Below are 7,537 nucleotides of genomic sequence, written 5' to 3'. Positions count from 1 at the left end.
TAAATAGGAACAAAGAAACAGAAAAACCCAAACGTCATATTCTTCCATAAACAAAGGAAAAGCTACTGTAATTAGCTCATTCTGTTGGGCAAATATATGACAGGAAAGTTAGCTATTTAGGTGTCCTGTTGCCTTATATTAATTTAATAGATATCCTGTGTATAAAATTAATGGTATTTTGCAGTGTTTCTGTAAGGGAAAGAACTTAACAGACACTCCTGCAAAATACATATTTTCATTCTTTTTTATCAACTCATGTCTACTTTCCCAAGTTACAGGATATGTCTCTGAATCAAAACTGAGCTCCAAATATTAGCATAATCAGTGATACTGTTATAACTTTCGCATATTAAAAATTGTTGAGCTGAAAACTTTTAGGTTTTTTGCCCATATTTTTATGTTCACATTATGACTAGTCAAGAGGCAATTTAATATAATACAGAAGTTGGGAGGAACTGATAAGGTGATTAGCTAAGCAAAATGACAAGGCTTGAACAATGGACAAGGAAAAAATACTGGCTGTTTATTTGCAGTTTAACTGAGAAAAAATATGAAGAAAAGGGAGAGGAAGAGTTTGCAGACACCACCTATGTATAAAAATTGCTCTTTTCTAGAAGCAGAAGTGTAGAAAGCTAGACTAGGAAATAGGGAAGGTCATGGTAATTTTTTAAGGATTTCTCTTTGACAAGCTTTACGAGTCCAAGATAGGACAATTTAAGAGGTTGTCTCCTCCAGCTGTCCATCACATCCATTGAGTGGCACTTACAAATCCCCAAACAGGCTGAAGAGCAGTGGGTCTGGTCCTAAAGTGCTGTGATTCAAAATTTAGCATAATAATGCAAAACACCACTGATTTTAGTCTGTGTTAATACATTGATCTATGAACTACTGTGTCTAAGAGCTCTGGTTCATGATGATTTGGGGATTTAGCAACCTTTAGGGGCAGAAGTCAAATCATCCATCCTCGCTGAGAGCAAGGAGAGGCCATGAGACTGAAGAATGCCTCTAAGATGTAAAATTACCTCGGTGCAGCCAGAGTGAGAGCAATGACAGTCCATGTGGGCACAGAGAGGTGCTTTACCTGGGATTATGAGCATGATGTCACCTTTGGGCAGCTCACTTGCTTTGTTAGTCTGCATACATTGATCCACTGAACGCCTCCTTTCCTTTTTCCTTTCTATCCAATTGCTTTGAATTGTTTTCTGGATGCACTGGTGGCACCATCATGAGTGTTGCAGTGGCTGGTTCATGTTTTACTGTGGGAATACAATGTAAAAAAACTGGTTAATTAAACAACGTTCCTTGCATTACCAGTTGATAAACAGCTGTGTTCAGACTCAGGCTTATTCCTGGGCATAAGTTACACTATATAACAGGCAGGGTAAGGTCTCAAAATCATCACTTATCCACTTTGTTCCAGACAGAGCTGCCCTGAACATGTTTCATACAGTATACACAGCTGGCATTTCTTAATTTATAGGCTTTTGGGGTTTGTGTGGGCTTGTGGGCTTTAATAAAATCCAGTGTTCTGAAAGGTAATGCATTAAAATGGGCACAAACTCAAGAAATTGAAAAGTTTACCTTTCAATCATAATGATAAAGTACTGCCTCCACCATACAATAAATTTAAATGCTTGGCATGTGTATTTTCGTAAGAAATAATTTTAAGTAAAAAAGACACTTAGATGTGTATTGTTGAAATCTCAGCGAAGCATGTCACATTTTACTTTTCTGTTTGTTTTTGAAGACTAAAATGAAGTAGACAACTGTGAAATGGAAAAAGTGATAGTTTGCCTTCTGCACTACGATACTGGAAGGGTTTTTTTGTTCTTTTGATACAAAGCTGCATCGCGAGTGACATTGCAATGAGCAGTATCGCTTTTTAAATTTTATAATCTGCAAAGATGAACTAAAAATATTGTCAGTGTATCACTATCTGTTTACAATACAAAGCTAAACACATTTGTCTCACCCACCTGAAGTATCTCAGCGAACATGAAGTGTTTTATTGCTGATAGATTCAGAAATATTTTGGAAGTGAACATGAGAATAGACAAACCCTCAGGCTGAAATAAGTGAAGAATTAGGTAAGAATGTTCTCATTACTCTCCACAGGTCATGAGGCTCCTTCTTGAGGCTTGAACTCCCCTCATGTATCATCATCATGAAGCGACCATAAACTTCAAAGGGAAACCATGACAAATCCACATAAAGTCTAATTATTAACTTTGGTGCAGGGAAAGGGGGGAAATTGCTCAGAATTATAATTGCAACTTCCAGGATGTAGCACTCTATTTATTGAAGACCATAACTTTTAATGTTTTTTTTTATCCAAAGGTCAAAGGGAATTTTTCTTGGTTTTTTGTTTCTTCACCAGAAAACTCTTAATTTTGTAGAGAAGATACTCCTTGGAAAGGCTTGCCTTTGATGTTCTGATCAGCTTTAGATATATCATTATTCTGTAAGTTTTTTGTTCATCTTAGTAACCAAACTGCAGTGACAAAGAACAAGATCCTTCACACCTTTGCTCTTATTGATTTTTCCAAATGCACTTTTCTGTTGCTATCCATCACAGCAACTATGCCTTTGCAATAATAAAAAGGAAGAATCCTACTTAAAACCTGCTAGATAGTTTCTAATGTGGAAAAAGTGAAGAAACACTGGACAAATAGGATCATATTCAGTGAAAACAGCACTCAGGTCACTGAGATTTCTTTTTGAGGGTGTTCCTTGCGTTGAAACATCCCCAGATTTTCCCCTGCATGGTCTGAGACTTTTAATCAGAGGTATCCCTACAGCTGCAATTAAATTGGAGCTATATGAGCCCATGCTTATTTCAGAATTCATATAGACAAAATCTCCTCACTTTCTTGATTATGAAAGGTGATCATGAAAAGCCCTGCAAGGCTCAGAACCCAGAGGCAAACAATAAAAGGAAAATTTAAAACATTAGCTTACAATTTTTGATAATGTGTTGTTAGGGAAGAGTGGGTTTTTAAAGGGATTGCTTTTTCCTAATGAGAAGTTTCTCCTACTGATTTTGAAATTAATATTCTGTACTTTTTTTTTCTTTTTAATGTAAGAAAGAAAATATTAATAATCTTGTCAGTAGGGCACCATCATTTGTTGCATAGTACTTTACATTTATGTTTTCCAAATCAGTTACCTCAGAGAATGAGCATAAATATGTAGGCTTTGAACAGAATGGCCAAAATAGAGTAAGATTACCTTTCAATAATTCATTTGTATAATTACACCCTTAGGCTTCTTAAATTTTGGCAGAGACTCATTCAGGAGCTTTTATTAGCTTGAGTAAAGAGATGTGCAGTTTTTACTCCTCTGAGAAACTCTGATTTTTAGTCCAAAGAAAAGGGTAAAGAAATTTCTTGTGGAATTAGTAGGACCAAGATGGAATTCACTAAACCTAAGAAATGTGATGTGTGCTGGATATTTGCTTTTATAGAAATCCTTGACATTCTGGTAAGGAAGGTGACTCCAATATATTAAAAATATGAATCTTCCACCTTGTGATGTAAAATTTGCTGCTGCTATTTCTGTTTTAATTCAACTGAAGTTCTTTTATTCTAAATGGAAATTCGTATATACCATTTCTGAACATGAATATATGTTTTTCTTCTGGGATGTAGAAACAGAAGGTAGGGATTTCAAGAAAAAGTAGGGATTTCAGCAGATGTGCTCTGGAACATACTGAAGCGTAGCTACAATGCTTTGTAGTTTTCATCAGCCACTGTAAAGTAATTCATTATAAAAGCTGCATGCTTAGGTTCTGTTAGCATTTGCAGTGCAGATGTTTCCTTTTTGCTCTTATTAGTTGCTTTACGTTTTAGTTTTTGTGATGATGGCTCAGTATAGCAATTCAATTTATGTTAGAGGTCAGAAGAACTAAGAAAGATTAAAAAAAATGAAGAAATAATGCACTTTATCAGGCCAGATATTTGGGTTGGATTTTTCCTTACGTAAACCCTTGTAATTCAGTTTTTGAATGTTTATCTGCACCAAAACCTGGGTTTTTGTTCTGTTTTCTTGTGTTTTGTTTAGTTTACATATAGATAATATGACCACAATAAAATACATTACCCTGGCTCCTATGTATGGAGCTTGTATGGTACTGAATGACAGAGTGAGTGTGCTCTGTGACTAAATTTGGCTGGAATGTCTCCAGAGAGACACTGCTGGTCTGTGAAAGGGTTGAACATTTATGCATCTGTTCATACCCTTCTTTAGCAATAACACTTGTGTACCCCAACTACGAAGGGAAAAGGCTCTTCAGCTATTCTCTTTCTTTCCTAATTCATCCAGAAAAACAGTTTACTTTATTGTCCTAGGGTGATGTTGTGAGGTTTGTATCCCCAGTCGTCTGTTGGGTCTGGGAGCAGGGGGAAGGGAGAGGCGCATGGTTTGTTTTCAGAAACTTTCCTCCACTGGCTGGCTTTGAGAGTCGGATTCAGCAACACACAGAGAGGGACAAAGAGATCTTTTCTTTCTTCGTGCTTTTTTTTTCAGTAGTTAGTTAGTTAGTGAGTAGCTAGCAGAGGGGGAGAAGCTTCGCTTTTTTTTTTTCTTCTCCTCCTGGCTTTTTTTTTTTTCCTTTTTTTTCTCTCCTTTTTTTTCGTCTTCCCTTGGAACTGTTACAATCTCTCTGGACTGAGGACATGGGGGAGCATCGTGGGGGCTCGCGCCTGGAACCCACCTAGATCCATCCTGTGCAGCAACGTTTCCCAGCACCAGAGGGACTGAGACAGAGCAACCACCTCCAGGAAGGACTTCTGTTCTAAATCTGTCTTCTCTCCAGAGTGGCATGAAGTCCTTGTCATCAGGTATTGTCCAGTTTATTGTGCTGGGGAGTGCTTTGCCTGTTTAATAAACACATTTGTTCATTATGAATAGAAAAAACAGTTTTATCACTCAAAAATAAGAAAAGAAGGTGGGGGAAACCCCATATAAGCTGTTTTTTGACAGGCTTTGACAACTACAAAGAGATAAAAAACTTAAAAAGTGAGAAGAGTATTTAGCAACAAAAACAAACATATCAGTCTGAGGAAATTTCACATAAAATTTGAAATTTAGAAAAAAAATGAAAAGGTAAGTTATTACTTAAACTGGAAAACAAAAGGAAAAAAGAAAAGCTGAACATAATTTGTAATCCTTTCCACAAACAATTACAAAAATAATCATCAAAACAAACCTAGTGATACAGATAAAAACAGATCTACCTCTGACAGGAAGGAAAAGATCATCTTCTGTTTTTTCCTGTTCATGTGCTAAGGCATTATCATCTGAATGAATTCTAACAGTTCTGAACACCAACCAGTTTAAAATCAAGAAGCATTCAAGCTCTTCACATTTCCAAGGCCTCTACTTTTTATGTCACTGCCTATCCAAAAGAACAGCTGCAAATTGTCATCTCTGAGCTTCTCCTAAATTGCAGCATTTCATTCCCTGAATCAATCACACACAGGTGTGGAAAAATTAACGGCAGGACAAAGGGAACCTCACACTCCAAAGATAAAAAATGCCACGTATCAGTTTCCTTCCTATCCCACTGCTTTTATGTTCCTCTTGTTACTTTCACAAAAGACTGTCATGGACTCTTTTCTTTTAACACTTGATACATCTGAGACTAAAGTTTTTTATATGAAGTTAGAGCACACATTCATATTCACTTATATATTTTATATGCATTATATATGGATATATAATACAAAAGATGTATATTATGCACAAATAAATACATCAAGTATATAATTAAAAAAACTGTTGGTTTTGGAAAAAAACCCAAACAGGCACATAGGCCTTTGCAACAACTTAAGGGGTTTTCTCACAACAGAGTTTTTGTAGTTCTTTTGGTCTTATTACCCATAAAGGAAGGTTTATATGGTCACATTGTTTTTCTCAAAATATCAATTAATATATTTACTCAAAACAACCCTCAAAGCTTGTAGTTGCAATATTTTACTCTTTTCCCAGGTTAACACAAGAAGCAGAAATTTCAAAATATGAACAAATTTCAAGCAGTTCTTCTAAATTTACCTTTGTTATCTTGCTCAAAAAGATTTTTATCACATTGGGAAAAACAGATAGAAGAATATAAACCTTAAGATCCCTAAACAGTTATTCAGAGCTGGAACTGTAAAATATGTCATTGGTTTGGTTATTCTGTTTGGAGGGGGCTTTTTTTCAGGGCTGAAACAGGTCTCTAATTATGCACACTGCAAGACAATTGAAAACATAGAGTTCGTGTAAAAACTTACTCCTTCCTTTCTTCTGCCTCTATTCTCTCCTTTTAAGAATGCTCCTAATAAAGATGTTGATTTTCCTTTTACTTTTGATTTCTTGGTTTGCTTGTACGGTACTTGTAGAATTACTTGTACTATGACCTCAGCTTGTCATATGATTGAAAGACTTCCATAATAACCTAAAATGCCTGTTTTAAACCACCTCTAAAGAAAATATCAATATTATCCATTCTTCGATCAATGATACCAATAAAATCCCAAACACAAAAGTCATAAGGGAAATAATTTCTTCACTGGGAGAAGATAAGTTCCTGAAGGCATTATTTCTGCTGCTGACACTGTTGAGGTGCAGAGGAAAGGAAATGAGAAATAGCTGTTCCTGTAGGCATTCCAACACGACTAATTGCTCCTCAACACTTCATTTGCAGCTTATATCCCAAACCATCATTCACAGAACAGCTGTTTTCATCCTGGTTTTGATCTATTTAACAATAAAATATTGTCTAAGGTATTAGACATTGTCATTTTTACTACATTCTTGTTGCACCTAGTTCCACTTAGCCTAATTCTATTTACATTTAGTAGTCAGGCAGGCTTATTCTCCTCTCTGTAATCTTTTCTTTGAGAAACTTAATGAATTGCACCTCTTCCAAACCCTTTCAAATAACTTTAAAATTTCTTTTGCAACATTTGGCCCTGAAGTAGTGAATACGTTTCATCTCTTCTGACAAAAACAGACTATTGCATGTTGCAAAGATGGGTATAACAAAGCCATGTTTGGTTCTTTGATTTAATCCTATTTTTCTAATTAGCACCAAAAAGGGGAAGACAGTCCTTTCACTCAGCCTAAAGAGTCAAAAGCAACGATGTGTCAAAGCTACAGTAGAAGTGAGAAGGTAGGTGGCATCTAATTAAAGCCAAATCCAATCACAATGCAGGTCTCTAACAAACCCTTTCATCAGTAAAATGAAGCTGAGTGAAGCACACATTTAAATGGTGCTCACGGTGGTCAAAGCAAATATATAGAGAGCTTTTTGTAACTAGCAAGGCAAAGGGGAGTTTATGAGATTGTCTGCCACCAGTGGTGGGGCACGTGAGGAATGCCAGGAAAGTGTCTGTCCAGGGGCTTAGCAGGGAAGTGATGGAAAAGAGTGGTACTTACCAGCTGGGACCAAAAGTGATTTCTCAGAACTGGAAAACAAGTTTCTAGGAAGAGGAGAAGGAGTCTTAAGGAATCTTGAAAGTGGAATCAAAACACAGTCATGTTAAAAAGGCAGAGG

The 7,537-nt window shown here is 36.3% G+C and overlaps 1 long non-coding RNA gene across 1 annotated transcript; it reads right to left on the bottom strand.

Moving 5' to 3' along the window:
* Nucleotides 1-3,809: 3,809 nt before the first annotated feature.
* Nucleotides 3,810-5,413, bottom strand: LOC136302535 (uncharacterized). Its single transcript, XR_010724074.1, has 2 exons — nt 5,235-5,413; nt 3,810-4,874 (listed from the first exon to the last, which is right to left on the bottom strand). It is a non-coding gene; the product is annotated as an uncharacterized lncRNA (long non-coding RNA).
* Between the last annotated feature and the right edge of the window lie 2,124 nt (nt 5,414-7,537).

The sequence above is a fragment of the Chamaea fasciata genome, unplaced genomic scaffold (assembly GCF_029207755.1).
Source record: "Chamaea fasciata isolate MVZ Bird 193981 ecotype frontalis unplaced genomic scaffold, bChaFas1.0.hap1 SCAF_29, whole genome shotgun sequence".
Taxonomy (NCBI): Eukaryota; Metazoa; Chordata; class Aves; order Passeriformes; family Sylviidae; genus Chamaea; species Chamaea fasciata.
Note: the sequence above shows the minus strand (reverse complement) of the source record. Positions and strands in the feature narration are given on the sequence as shown.